Here is a 16,119-nt window from a genome sequence, read left to right as displayed (position 1 = left end):
GGCAAACTGGAACAGTCAAGGAAGGCAGTGCTACTCAAAATGGTGGCCCCTGGGTTGGTATTTGTCCCTGACAAGTTTTCAGGGGGGAAAAAAGAAATCACTGTAGCCAATGGACATCAATATGGTGCCCATGAGAGGGAAAAAATGGATGGTCTCACATTTGAAATTTCTGTAGGAGATTTCATGGTTTAAAAATTATAAAGGCATTATTTCCAAAGCATCAACCATCTAGAGACAAAGATCTCAATTGCTTTGCAAAACCCTGTCACCCATTCCTGTCCTTACATTGTTCAACAAGATCTGAAACCCTGTATGAGCACCTTTAACACTGACATTGTTACCATTAAGATGTCACTTGTTCACTTCTGGCTTTCACACACACACACACACACACACACACACACACACACACACACACACACATCATTTCTTTTAAGACTGGCAGAGAGCCAACTGCAAATGTTCTGAAAAGAACCACAAAGCACAATCTCCTTCAAAAGAAATCTCTGACTAACTGGGAAGTTCAAAGGTGAAAGAGAGGGTCATGATTAATCCCAGCCCAGGCATATGCAAAACATTAACTGCTGTCATCTTAAATAATTGGGACTCTGCATTTGAAGATTAATGGCTAGGAATCTTATGAAGCTGGCAGCCATTGATCCACAGCTAAGACTCTTACAAAGCCTTCAGAATCTTGGACATCCATTTATGTTCTGTTCTGTGTCCAAATACTTTTTAAATGGAGTTTCTCAGGAGTTTTTCTTTTTGCCAGGCCTAAATGTTCATAGTGTAAATGGCAATTTCTTTCATGGTTCAAAAACACGCTGCAAGTTAAAATATTGGGCAAATGTGAATGGTGAGTTCTCGCAGTGTATGTGTGGTGGGCAAGGAAACAATGAAATGCTCCCAAGCACCCTGTTTTCCCCCCTCATTCTTGGTGGTACTTGTACAATTGTCTGATACCAAACTAAAATCAGAACAGTAGCTTTTGAACAATCGCGGTGACTTAACAGTTCAAGTTTGTGCAGGTTGTTCTAAGGTAACATATATCAGCAGCAACAACAAAAGTATAATGTCAAAGAGCAGGTGGAAAAATGATCTGCTTGAGACCATTATTGCTAATACTGAGCAACGGGAGATGCTGTGCAAAGGGACGGAAGAGAACTGTCATGACATTGGTAGATCCACATGTATGTATCACCAGTAAAACCTCTCAGTTATGGGCACAGATTGGTGAGCTGCAAATACAGATGCATAATTCATTCTCTGTTTAGATACTGTTTAGCATGAGTGTAGTTAAAGCCACAGTCATCTTACATGTGGCATCCTAAAGGCTGAGAATTTTTTTTGAGAATACAATTTTGATGTAGAAAACTACTAGGGAATAGGTACACAAGAAGGCTTTAAAAAGAATCAGCCATGCAATGACAGAAGGAATTTAATCTTAGGTACAAAATAAATGCATATTGTAAAAATAACTCAAGATTAATTTGTGCCCTATTGTGTTTTGTATTGCCTATTGCCCTGCAAGGAAGTATTCATGCAACCATTGTAAGAAACTCTCTGAAAGTACAAGGGCTAGCACTGCTGGTAGGAGGAGGTATGACTTTTTATATCTGTTTTTGGACCCTATCCAAAATATCATTTATTTTAACAGTCAAATAAGTGGTCTGAGTGGTTATTAGGGGAGAAAAACCCATGCAAGTCAGAGACATGACTAGACAAACTTTTACCTTTTTTAAAAAAAAAAATAGTGCTGAAGCACTTTAACACTTTGACTTGACTCCTGAATAATATTTTATAAAGGCTCAGTGGAAATGGGTGGAAAGCAAATTTTTGTGACATTGCATGATATTGGATATGGCACATCATTGATAGGAGAGGGAAGAGGAATGACTTAGGGAAAATGGAAGGGAGGAAACTCAGCTTATTTCAAACAAGAGACTGGATGCAACTCGTGAATAAACAGCCACAATCAAAACAAGGAATTGGAAACTCTTGAGACTTCCAGACACATTGTTCACCCTCTGGAGCTACCTGGTGTTTATAATTCTACCATCCCTTCACCACCTCCTCTGCCACCCACATTGTAATGATTGCATGTATTCTCTTTAAAAGCCTTCAGGGTGAATCCAAAACCTGAGATCACTGTCTTTATTTATTTCATTTTTCTTTATATGTCCTTTTTCTGCCAGAGTGGAACACAAGCTGGCTCACAAAGGAATCAATTGAGATTACCACATGGCCATTTTTGCCCTGACTCTGCACAGGACAGGAATGAGGTGGAACAGGGAAAAACGGGTGTTATCGCACAGTAAATTGCTACTGTGCTACCACCCGACTATCACTCGTCCCCTGAGTGCATGCTGCCAGACAATTCTGGTGGTACAAAAGGCTTCTGTACCACCAAAATCGTCCATCAGAGCATGCCCGGGGGACAAGTGATAGTTAGGACGGGTGTTACTGTTCAATAATCCCAGGATCCAAGGTCATAGCTTTAAAACTTGATTACTTTCTTCCCCTTCATAATTAGGTAGATAGACAGTTTGCTAGGAAGGCACAGATATTGAAAGATCTTCACTCTTACTGTAATATTTTGGCCCCACATTTGCTTTTTTGATCTGAGACGTGAGATTCTGTTTTATATTCATTGCTAGAATTACAACCATGTAAAACTGATTTTGAGGTGTTAAACATTAATCCTCCCATCTCAACAATTGCCTTTCCCCCTGCTGTCTTGGACTAGGTGAATAAAGTACAAAGAGGTAATTGCACAAGTGTGTTGAGCTGATGTTGATGTTAATTTGCTTCAGCAGAATTACTGTATAGTTTTTCTCAGTCATGGAGTGCTAACCTTCTGAGTTCAAACTTAAATGAATGGAATTGTGACTGTAGCACTCTGCTGGAATGTTCCCTTTGTGAATCTGCCAAATTCTAGTCAGTACAGCTGGCTTGAAAGACAGGGGGAAACAAAGATAAGCCATAGTTGTCAAGCCTATGATTCATCCCATTACTTTCTAATGAAAGGTCAGTAAACTTTCCATTCTCAGCTCTACCTCCCTTTCAATAACTGTTATTTTAACACTACTTTTAACAGTTGTAATGAGTTACTGATTCTTCAGGGTATGGCCTTGCTTATCAGCAAGAGGAGTAAGGTGTGTCCTGCTGGTTGGCACTAAATGTAGGCAAATGTGTTTCCTTTATTCAGAGGTAATAAGTGACACTCATGTGGTTGGCCAGCTGCAAAAAAGAATCACAGTATGAAAAGGCATAATTGAGACAAACATGAATACACTGAGTACATGAAAATTAATATAATAGCGAGGTTACATTTGAATTTAATAACAAATTAGACATTAATAGCAGTAGTGCATTGGTCAGCTACTACAGTGAGCTCCATGCTAACGTATGTGTTTTCTTGTCAGTTTCTTTTATCGAATGAAAATATGCCGTCCTATTCCTTAATGCATTAGGTGATGCCTGGTCCCTTCCAATTCACAAACCCCATTGTTACCAGTCAGTTCAGTACAATTGATTTTGCAATTCTAAATATGTTTACTATTAGAAGCAATTGTTGAACACTGTAACAAGGTATGCTCAGTAAATATGGATATTAGCTTTTGATGCTTTGGACAAGAAGGTGTCTGTTGCCAGAGTCTAAAATAAATTCATAATGGAAAAAGTAGGTCTGTAGCCTGGAACCTTTGTCCATCATGGAAAGCCAAGCCTTATTTTAAACTGCAAGACTGCAAAATTGCTTCATCTCCACCCTCATTGCTGGCAAGGATATGGTTGCCTTTATATACTGCAGTGCTAAACTATCTTGTCCACCTCTGCTGAATGCAGACCTGCTGAACTGGCTCAGACTGGTATACCTGCTTTGGTGAAGTATTGTGCTGCCTTCAGAGAGGCTGACAAACATCTGATTTGAAAGAGAGCTAGCCTGGTACAGTGGTTTGAGCTTTGGACAGTGACTCTGGAGACCAGGGTTTCAACCTGGCTCATCTATGCAAACTCACTGGGTGACCCTGGACAAGTCACACTTTCTCAGCCCCCCCCCCCAAAGAAACTTGCCAAGAAAACCCCATGATAGGGTCACCTTAGGGTTACCATAAGTTAGAAGTGACTTGAAGGCACACAACAACAAGAAGGGCTATATTCATTGGTTTTGTCCAATTCCATTGTCTCCATTGCTCTGACCACTTAAGAGCCATTATCAGACCTTGAAGGGCAGTTTCACCTCTGCCCTTTTTGCAAGCACATGAAGTCATGTTTGCTCCACCCAGAGTTGTTCACTTCACACTTAGGAGAGAAAAACTTTAAATACAGAGACACAGAGACAATCTTTCTCTTTGAGCTGCCCTTTCCTTGACCTGCCCCACTGACCTTCCTCAGGCTCCAAGTCATCTCCACATTGGATGATCAGAAAATCCATGTGTGTGTTTTAGTCTTTAAGCCCCTTAAGCTTAGCTACAATCTTCTTGTCTCCTAACTTCCATACTGTCTCCCCCCACCCTGTTTTTTGTTTGTTTGTGAAACAGCTTTCATTGAGTATGTTGGTTTCTGCAATGATCTTTTTCTGTCTTGTAAAGAAGAAAATAATTGTTTTTGCTGCAAAATCAGCTTGTCCTTCTCCCTCATTTTTACTTGGAGTCAGCTTGCAAGAGAGCCTAGTGATTGGGATAGCTTTTCCCCAAACAAGTTAAAACCAGTGCACAGCTCTTAACAAGGCAACGGTATTTATTTCTAAGTATACACACATTGATTTATAATGTAATGCATGCTGATTTAGTTAGATCCAGACTTTGACATACTTAGAACTGATCCATCATGAAACAGACTATCCTCATCAGTGATGGCCCTTTCACTATGGAATTTCTCCCTAGAGAAGACTGGTTTCTTTTAAGAGACCTTTAAACCAGTTTCCTGTGGATTTCAATTGAAAAAAAGTTTATTGTGTTTGATGCAGCTACATTTTTGTGGTCTATTGCATTGTCTTGAATTTTATCTTATAAAAGTGGTTAAAGTTAAGTAGTTCTATAATTTGAAACTGAATTTTCTTGCTCTGCAAGGAATCCCCTCCCCAGATAATGAGGGAGCATGGTGTCCTCCTCAACCAAAATATAGTATCATAGATCAGTAAGATTCACTATGAATTATATCATGAATGGGGCAAACACCTACTCGCTAAGATAAAAAGAGGTAAGATTAATCTGCCATTATTTGTTTTTGAGAAATCCAGCTAGCCCTAAGTAATCACAGCATTTCTTTGCTAAGTGCTCACCGACCCGGCTGACTGACCTGTTCTACAACTTTTGCTAGTATTGACATTGAGCTGATGGGTCAGGTCCACCCTTTCCTTTGTTTCGAAGATGGGGGTCAGCATTTGCCTGTCTCCCTCTGCAGGAACTACACTTCTTTTCTAAAGATTTCAAAGATTATAGATGAAAGTTCTGAGATTACAGAAAATGCTGCTTCCTGTGCAAAAAATATTCCCTTGGCTAAGTAACCACATGCAAATTTTGTGCAGAATAAGCCCCAATCTGAACAATCATCAAAACCTGCACAGTTTTTAAAGACATTCTTGTAGCAGGAAGGGAGTTGCTAAATGCCCATTACAGACGGGCATAAAAGTACGTCCTGGGGACATACTAGGGTTAGAAAGGGGCATCACTTCCTGACGCCCCTAACCCTAGTACGGACCCAGTCCGTACAAAATGGCAGCGCCCGTTCCACATGGGGGCCGTCATTACGAAGTCACGAACGCGCTGCCTCCAAACAAGGCGGCGTGGACGTGATGTGCCGTGCAAGGGCCCCTAGAGCGCCCTTTCCGCGGCGTGATAAGGAGCTCTGAAATGGAGCTCCTTCTGAGATTTGCGTCCCTGGCGCAGCCTTTAGATGGCTGCGCCAGGGACAGAAGGGAGAAAGGGGCCGAGCGGCCCCTTTCTCCTCCCCGCCGCCATCAGGTGTCCTTGGGGCATGAAGCCCCAAGGACATCCTTTTCCAGGCCACGGGGAAGCGGCTTTTTGCCGCTTCCCCGCGGCCTGGAAAGCGATGGATCGGGGCTTCGGAGGCTGCCATTGTGGCAGATGAGGTCCCGATCCGGCGGGGAAAGGGCCGCTTACAGGCCGCCCCAAACGAGCGGCCTGTAACGTGCCAAAATTTCCTTTTGAGAACACATTAGTGAAGCATTTTATCCCCAAGTTGAAATACACTTGTTTTCTTCTGCTCCAGAGGATAGGATAGAAACTGGTGAATTTAAATTAAAAGAAAGGATATTCCAACTAATCATTGTGTCCAGTTGAATGATTCCTTCAGAGAGTGGTGGGTTATTCTTTGTTGGAAGTTTTTAAGCAGTTGAATGGCCACTTATCAGCTTTAGATCCCTGTAGTGGGAGTGGCAGTGCAGCAGTTGAACTAGCAGTGACTCTCAAACTTTGCTCCTACAGATGTTTTGGATTTCAGCTTCCACAACTCCTCACTGTTGACCAAGCTGGCAAGGATTTTATGTAAGCTGAAATCCAAAACACCTGGAGGACCAAATTTTGGGGATCACTAGTAGAGGGACCTTGTGGTTCCTTCCATTTCTATGATTGTATGATTAAATGACTGGTTGGTTTGTAACATATATTTTATAACTGCATTCTCCAATTTGTAGCTCTCCAAACATTTGGCCCACACTACTGTACCACTGGATGAAATAATAATGACACTGCTGTCTTGTGGATCTGTAAAACATGATGATGCTATGGCCATCTAGCTGGGGATAACCAGATTTGTAGAATAGGAAAGTGTAGGGCATTGGAATATCATGAAAAGTGTAGTTCTATAAAAACAGGCTATGTATAGACTGGTCAGTATTGCCAATAGATAATGGCCATTACTGATACCCAAAATGCCCCAGCTGTTGTCAGTAGATAATTAGTGTGAGAAAATGAATGATATTTCCACTAGGTGCCATGCTGCCACATTTTAAGATTAATTTTAATCTGGTGAGTCATGCTTGTAAAATGTTGGTTGGGGGCTCTTAAATGAGGTTACATGGTGAAACTCATACTTGGTCTACAACAGGTGTTTTCACATTTGTATATTTTTGTCTAGTCTAAAAATGTTCTATGCAGACTTGAAAAGATCTAAGGAATCTCTAGGCAGTGAAACAGAATCTCACTCTCATTCCAAACTTCTATGAAGTCATGGGTGTGCACTGTTTCCTTATATTATTCAGTCTGCACATGAGTTACAATAGTTCAGCCTAATTAATCTACCATGGAGAGGCTTGGGAAATGAGCACTGAGGTAGTGCAGTTAAGAGCTTTTCCTATATCATTGTTCAGAAAATTGCTTGGTGTGGGTATATACAGACTTTAAAAAATGTCATTTATTCACCACATTGCTTTTCTTTCTGTTTAGAATTCTGGCAAACATACAGTCTGTTATTTCACAACATACAATGCCACAACCCAACCTAGATGGAGGCACTCAGTACCTGACGTAATGAGACAAATTTTAATCTAAATAGTCCAATATCCTTTTGTGTGTGAAATTATTTTAAAAAGCGTGCTAGTTATAGCTGGAGTATACCACACCCCATAAACCAACAAAACTACTGTTTCCCCATTCTTCCTTTACCCCAGCTTCTCCATTCTTACTTCCCCAATTCACTGGCTCTTTTCTATCCTTGCCTCTTTCCAAAAAATCTATTGCAACAAGCAGTAGATTTCAGTAAGTAAGTGAGTAAAAACAATTAATTACAAAATATGGAGTACAGTAGGCCCTCCTTATCCATGGATTCTTTATCCATGGATTCAAGCATCCACGGCTTGAAAATATTAAAAAAAAAGTATAAATTCAAAATAGCAAACTTTGATTTTCCATTTTATATAAGGGACACCATTTTGTTCTGCTATTATATTTAATGGGACTTGAGCATCCACGGATTTTGTTACCCATGGGGGATCCTTGAACCAAACTCCAGCAGATAACAAAGTCCCACTAGGAGCCCTGGTGGTGCAGTGGTTAAATGCCTGTACTGCAGCCATTCACTCAAAACCACAAGGTTGCGAGTTTAAGACCAGCAAAGGGCCCAAGCTCGACTCAGGCTTGCATCCTTCCGAGGTCGCTAAAATGAGTACCCAGACTGTTGGGGGCAAATTAGCTTACTTGCTAATTAGCTTACTTGCTGTTCACCGCTATGATCTTTGAAATAGCAGTATATAAATAAAACAAATTATTATTAATTATTACTAGAGATAGGAGTAGGAAAGAAAATGGAGACTTCTGAATGATTAAACTGGTTTTAAAAATCCTGAGAAAATCAAATTAAAAGGCTATTATTATTGTGATCAGAAGGTGAATGATATGAAGGGAAGCATTTCTCAGTTGGCCAGCAACTAAAGAACATATTGCTTAATCACTTCCATCTTTTTATGTTCATGGCTGCTACTCAACTGCTGTTGTAGTAGAGATGCCAACTGACAACTGTTGATCAAACAGGAAGTAAGGGAGATATTGACCCCATTCAAATGGGGATGATGGAAAGAAGGACCTAGTCTATACAAGACTATTTGGAAGAGAGAGCATGGGACCATCAATAGCACAAAAAGCCTCAGTCATGCTTTTGAAGAGGTGTGCACTAATAAAAGCTCCAAAACTGGTATGTTTCCATTCTCTTTAAATAACATGATTGTGACAGAACTGAGGTGAGACTGATGCTAGATAGAGGCTTGAAAGTCCTTAGTTCAAAGTGCAAATGTAGTTTACCCTCAACTCAGCTGGGAGAGGAAAGGATAGCAAGGAGTGGAACCTTGTCCTTCCAGCAGGCTTTGGCAACAGCAGACTTCAGCCTCTCTTATCTTATGCGTTCTTCCTCATTTACAGCTTCTTGCTATCTTGACCACACACTGATACTGCTTGACTATATGTCCTGGTTTTCATCTGTGAAATGTCAGAGGGTGAAAATTTGGCCTTAGGCAGGACACACAAAGTTATGTGAATGTAAAGAACGAAAAAGTTTTAAAAAGCTCTGTAAGCACCTTGTTAACAAAACAACAGAAGTCACAGGTTGTATGAAAGGCCTGAGCCCTGATGTACAGATTTATCATGTTTGCTTGGTACAAAGATGTTTTTGGATACTTTAAAAATGAATCAGGAATGGAAGCATCCTGAACAACAAACATAAATTTCTCTGTAATTAATGTTATAAGGATTCTTCATCAGTCTTTAAATCTTCTTTCCATTTAAGATGTGTTCTATACAACATTTTTGAGTGATCAGGGACAGAGTTCTGAAGTTCTAGTTAATCAGTTGTGTATTTATTAGTTTTGCTGCTGCCTGCATATTATTCAGTATCTATACATTCTAAGGATTTTTGGTCAAAGGGAGAAATACATTCCACTTCCTTGAGGATTACTCCATCTAGTGGAAATTCTTTAGTAATACCATATGTTATCTGTCTAACTATCCTTTTGAGCCAAGATTTGTCATCAGGTGAGTATGGACTGCCTGCAACCAGTTTCAGCTATCTTTAATACTCCAGGAGAAAGAAACCATGATTCTTGACTAGTATTGATAAATTCTGCCAACGAAGACATCTTTCTAAAATGCATTAAGATGTGAGTTTTAAAATTGCAGAGAGGACTGAGTTCTTCTTTGCCTCTAATGTTTGAAGGATTACCAAGAAATATAATTAGCAGAAGGATGATATGTGATCTCAGAATAAGTGAATTTAATGAAATCATAAAGAGAGAGAGAGAGAGAGATGAGGAGAGAAAAAGGAAGCAGATAAGTCTGCTTCATCAGGTCCCCTAGCATGTTAAAAGAGAACAGATTTATATGTTTGGCTACCAAAGTGGAAATCATAAGAAAAGTAGAAGCTGGGGAAAGAAGAAGTCATCCTTGGATGCATTTTGGAAGAAACCTTCAAGCAGTCTCTAGAAAGGTTCAAAACATTTTTGGTTTTTTTATACAAGGTTTACCTGAACTGGTTGCTGTATTTCAAATGTGCATACTGTTAGTTTTGAATAAAAAGTTTGTTGAATCATGTTGATTTATTCTTCTTTTTTGTGTTGCAGAAACCTATCTTTATTCTTTCCATATTATTTCTGCCTTTAGTTCCAAAATTTCTCTCAAAGGAGTAGTGTCCAGGAACACATCTACTTCATTAACTGAGGTCCAGTATCTAATGTTCTTAAGCATGAAGTTATTTTTTTGTTCTGATATTTTATAACTGCAATTTCTTCAGCTACCTGGATCAGACCTCATTGTAGTACATCTTGCTCATGATTCTGTGCTTGTTTGATCAGGACTATGTGAGTTATGTGTTGGGGTGACAGTGTTTGTTGTTGTTATCATGTGCCTTAAAGTCATTTACGACTTATGGAGATGCTAAGGTGAACCTATCATGGGGTTTCCTTAGGAAGTTTATTCAAAGGAAGTTTGCCATTGCCTTGCCCTGTGGCTGAGAAAGTGTCACTTGCCCAAGGTCAGGCTGTGGGTTTACATGGCCAAGCTGTGATTTGAACCATGGCCTCCAGAGTCATAGTCCAATGCTCAAACCACTACACCACTCATACATAGTATATACAGTATATATGACAATATATGGGGTACTTGTTTCCTAGGAATGCTAGGATGGCTTCCTTGTTGCTCGTCTCCTGGCACATGTGAAGATTTTCCTATTCAAACTAGCTTTTAGGAACTGTCTGCAAGAGGTGTGAAGCTGAGAGAGTGTGACCTGCCCAAGGTCTCCCAGTAGATTTCATGGTAGAGAAGGGAATCGAACACTGGTCTCCAGAGTCATAGTCCAACATTCAAACCATTACACCACACAGGTTCTCTTAAGGTAGTTGCCCTTAAAGAGGACACACACATAAAAATCCCTTACCTATTAGGGCTGTAATTGATCCGTTATACACACAGATGTTGTGCAATAGTGGGTTATAGAAGGGGCACCACTGTACCAATTTCCCACCTCATTTCTCTACAAAATGGTGGCAGAAAATGGAATCCCACAAATTTCAACAATATGGCATATACAACAAAGGGATAGCAATAGCAAGTGCATTTCTATACTGCTTAATAGTGCACTTAAGCTCTCCCTAAGCGATTTACAAAGTGGAAGCTAATTGCCTCCAACAATGTAGGTACTCATTTTAGCAACCTCGGAAGAATGCAAGCCTGAGTTAAGCTTGAGCCCTTTTGCTGGTATTGAACTCTGTGAGTGAGTGGCTGCAGTACAGGCATTTAACCACGGTGCCATCAGGGCTCTTAAAATTGTACTGTTGAAATTGTAATTTTCTGTTGTAAAATTGTACTATTGTTAGTGTTGTACTTTTTAAATGTATATGATTTTTAAGTGCTTATATATTTTTAAACTATTCTATTTTTTAAAAAAGAACAAGTGATCAGTTTTAATATTATAATAGTCTAGTTCTATTTTAATGGGGACTTTTGTTTCCTTTTAATTGTAATGTGCTTTTAAATTGTAATCTCCTTTGAATCCCAATTTTGGAGGAAAGCAGGTTATAAAAAACCAAAGAACCATTCTTGTCTAAACTCCCAAAGTCATTGGCACATTCAAACTGCAAACCTGAGGCTGAGATCACTGTCATAAATACATGATAGTTTGGTTATACTGGATATCACAGCTGTTTAACTGGCTGCACATCAGGTGCCATGGCCTTTAGCTCACCTACTGAGCCTCCCCATCAAGACAAAAGGAAGAGAGGGTGCTGTATGTACATTTGATTGCCTGTGCTAAGAACTGTAGACATATAACCTCTAGAAGGCACAACTGCTCATTTAACTATTTTTTGTATTAATGGACCATTAAGATTCAGGCTTGAGTCTTCAAGCAGAGTGTGACACCATCTAGACAGGTTGAATCCATATTTCTTGTTCTGCCTTTCAACTAGTAGAAGCCACCTTTATCTTATCTTGATTAAAATTTACCATCATCCAGTCTATTACTGACTTCAGACACCATTTCAGAACTAAAATTGTATCCTTGGATTTAGAAAGACAGAAGAGAGTTGGATGTCATTAGCTTGCTGGTGGCATGGAACCCCAAAACTCTGAATAAAGTCTCCCAACAATTTTACATATCTGTTAAACAGCATGAAGGACAAGATCAAATCCACAAGCCAATGACAATAACACTAAAGAGGAGGCCCTCAACACCTTCCTTCTAGAACTCTACCTCTAAGAAGGACCAATGCCACTGTAAAACGGATCATCCATGTCTTTTCCAGACAGAAGGCCCAGAAGGCAGTCATATTTGAAAATTGCTGCCAAGTCCCATAGAACCAACAGGGACAGACTTTCTCTTTCCATTTTCCAGTGTAGGGTCACTACCAGGGTGACCATATTGAGGCCTGAAGCCCATCTGAAATAGATTTAGATTATTCAGAACCTGGAGATGAGATGCACTTTGTCTAAGAATCAACTATTGAAGAGGCCAGACATTTTCCAGTTTTGCAAGGTTCATGAAGGATGTAAAAATTCCAAGTTTCTTTTAGTCATGGAGCCATAGCTTATTGTTAAAAGAGGTGTTCATTAATATCCTTGCCCAGTCCCTGCCCAGATGCTTTTATGATCTAAATAGTGTCAAGCACACACTTGGTGCAGATTGATATTTTCTGAAACTCACTTTTGGAAGAGACTTTCTTCTAGAAGTAAACCTTGATTCATCATTTGGCCTGCATTTCAAATTCTTCTCCTGTTTTCTTACATACTTAGAGCAAAAACTTCAAATAAACTGTTATGGAAAAATGATTGTAAGCCAATGATAAACAGCCAGTGATAAATGTTTTAATACCTCCCATAGTATAAGAGAAGCCATTATTAAACTATATATTTTTTTTCAAGCATGCTCCATACCCCTGGGAAAAACGCATGATTATCCTCAATACCTGAAAAGTAATATGCAAAGTCTGCAATTCTCTCTCTCTCTTGCCTGTGTCTTGGGTCTCTCAAAATGCAATCTTGGTTTTAAAAACAACAGCAACAAACTGTCAGCTGTAAACATTTGTTTGGAGCTAAACTAGAACAAGCAGGAGTAACAATTGCAGATGTGGATGGAGCGGTGTGAAGTATATCACCTTGTGATCCAGACACCCCAATTTCATTCCTGCCCCTCCCCAAAATACTCTGCTTGATTATGATCAGTATCGACTGAACTGATGTATAAACAATAATGCTAGGAAAGGTGGAAGGAAGTAGAAAGAGAGTAAGGCCACATGCTAGATTGATGGAGTCTATTGGAGAGGTCAAGGATATGAATTTACCGGAACTAAGCTGAGCAGTGGAGTCTTTGAGATGTCTCATCTGCAAGGTTGCCATGGGTCGAGAGTGACTCGAGGGTGGTTAACAACAAACAACAAAAAATATCCTTGCTCCAAGGTGTTTTCTCCCTTAAATCTTTTTGTACTTTCCTCCAAACTACTTCTTCCTTGTGGATAGTGTTATTGTGTGCGTGGTGTTATTTTTGCCTACCTAAGGACCAGCAGTTGGATAGTTGCAATTGGTGTTAATATGTATCTGCAGTTCATACAATAAAAGGTTGCACCTGCCTGCTTTTGTTGAAACATGCCATCTTTCATTCCCTCTCCTCTTTGTTTTGTTTTTCTTTTGTCATCAGTGAGATTTCATTCTTCAGTGGAATTGTTTTTAGGAGGTTTTTGGTTCAGGTTATAGCAATAGCAAGTAGATTTCTATACTCCATATCAGTGAATTAGCACTCCCTAAGCAGCTTACAATATGTTATCCAATTGCACCCAACGTCATTTTACCAACCTGTGAAAGGATGGAAGGTGGAGTGGACCTGGAAGCCCTGCTCTAGGATCTAATTTACAACATTGTGGCTGCAGTACTGGCATTTAACCACTGCACCACCAGGGCTCCATATCTAAGGGCCTCAACAGACTGGCACTAAATGCCAGCATTGGTGAAGAGTGGGAGCATGCCCTGACTCTTCTGTGATGCCGGCATCACACTGCCTACCTGACCACAGGGCAGGCAGTGTCACACCACTTTGGTGCAGCGTTTACATGCACTGCACCAAAGAATCTCAGAAAAAGTGCCATGGCAGCAGTAAAGGTACATTTTTCCCCGGCACGAAAAGAAGCAGCTTTCTGTGGCTTTTTGCACCAGAGAAAGGCCAGATCAGTGTGTGGTGTGTAGTTGCCATGGCCCCGATCCAGCGAGGAAAGAGACGGCAGGACGCCGCTCCAAAGGGGCGGTCTGTTTCGTCCCTGAGACACTTGTCTGACCAGTCAAGGTACTGATACCACTGCTTTAGATACATCTTAAGTATACTAAATCTCCAACACAAGCCTTGTTCAACAAACACTAGAGATGGGTTTGATGATAGTTCCCTCCTACCAGAGGCCTGGATGTAGAGTTCCTCCAGCTGGGATACAGTCTGTGCTCAGCAGAACCTACAACCTAAAATGGTACAACTACCAGTAGAACACTCCTTCTACTGATGATTTCAGCCAGCTATGCACCTTTCCAGGATATTCCATTAAGTTCATCCCAGATTTTATTTTCCCCTCACAAACACCCAGTGTTCTGAGGCCACCAGGCATAATCAGATTTAAAAATTAAGATTAATTAAAAATTAAGATTAAAATGCCTTTTTTAAAAAAACACATAGACATTCCCCCAGTCTTTCTTTTACCACCCTCTTGCATGTAAATGGCTATATAGGAGCTGGCACTTTAAGAATATATGTGTGTCCCTCTTTGTGTGTGTGTGTGTGTGTGTGTGTGTGTGTGAGAGAGAGAGAGAGAGAGAGAGAGAGAGAGAATTGTTTTACTAATAGTACCCTCTAGTGGTGAATTGTGTTATATCTTGCATTAATTCTTCCTGTGTCAAGAAGTAGCTAAAAGAAATACTGCTTTAAAAAGTGTGGCTAGGAAAGATCTCTCTAGCAAAAGATTTCTTAAACATCCTGATATTAGTAAACAGTGCTCTGAATAGCCTGTTTTTCTTATATGGTAGATGTTTTACTGTTTCTCAAAAATATAACAAGAAATATCTAATGGAATTCCTATTGTATTGACTTAAGATTGTCCACATTCAGGGTGAGACACTCTCAACAATCTTTGTGTGTCAGTATAATAACATGTAAAGCTTCATTTCCCTCCACACCACTGATATTAATCTGCCCTTTTCCAGTTTGGGAACAACACTAAGGAGCAGCATCTCAATTTTTGTCTCTTTCTGTTGCCTGTGTTTTGACAATAGTGGCATGACGTATAGTGTCAAACACATTTAAAAGAATATACAGTGCAACTGTACAATCTACATGGCAATCTTGTCCCTCCGAGACTGGTCAAAATCTGTTGCTCTTTTTGTGAAGTATTTGTCAGGCCTGGAGTCTATCACTGTGTCAGGATGCTGCTAGGGCAGCTTCTGGCAAAACAAACACATTCAGATAGGCTGGTGAGACAACAAAGTTGGGCTTGCCAAGAGCCAGAAGCAGAAATATAGCCAGAAGATGAGCTATGGATCAGCAAAATAAGGGCTGGAAGCAAAGCCAGAGGTGAGAGGCAAGAAAGTCTGTGTTGCTACTCTGTCAGACAAGTTTCTTAGACTGAAAAACATAGTTTTGAAATATATATATATCCAACCAAGCTTCTATTGGGATCTCAAGCCACATGATCCTGGAGATTAGGAATCTCAGAACTTTCAAAGTATGGGTCAGAGGAGTCATTATTAGCAACCAGGTTGGTATTGATTTTGTCTACTTGCAGGTACTTCTAAGAGAACGCAAATTATTTTCCCCATCTCATTATCATGGAAATATATTTCAATATGAAGTACTTTATGTACAAATACTGTATGTAGAAGTGTCCTCCACGTTTCAGTGTAACTTCCAATGTAAGTATGAATCAGGGTTGGTCTGTATGGGACAAATAAAACACAGAGACACCATCCTCTCGGGGAATTTGGATGACGCAGGACCCAATCCTTGTTTGTTTGTTTGTTTGTTTTTAATCATCTTTTGTTAGCATCTCCCTGGAAGATGCAAAGCCCCCTGTTGAGATGCTGAGCATCTGTTTTCAATATGTCCCACTGTGTTGTCTGGCGTGGCTGCATCAGTGGTGTCATTCTGATA

The sequence above is a fragment of the Sceloporus occidentalis genome, unplaced genomic scaffold (genome assembly GCF_023333645.1).
Source record: "Sceloporus occidentalis isolate IW3139 unplaced genomic scaffold, rSceOcc1.0.p SCAF_3, whole genome shotgun sequence".
NCBI lineage: Eukaryota > Metazoa > Chordata > Lepidosauria > Squamata > Phrynosomatidae > Sceloporus > Sceloporus occidentalis.
The sequence above is the reverse complement of the archived record's forward strand: the minus strand, read 5'-3'. Positions refer to the sequence as shown.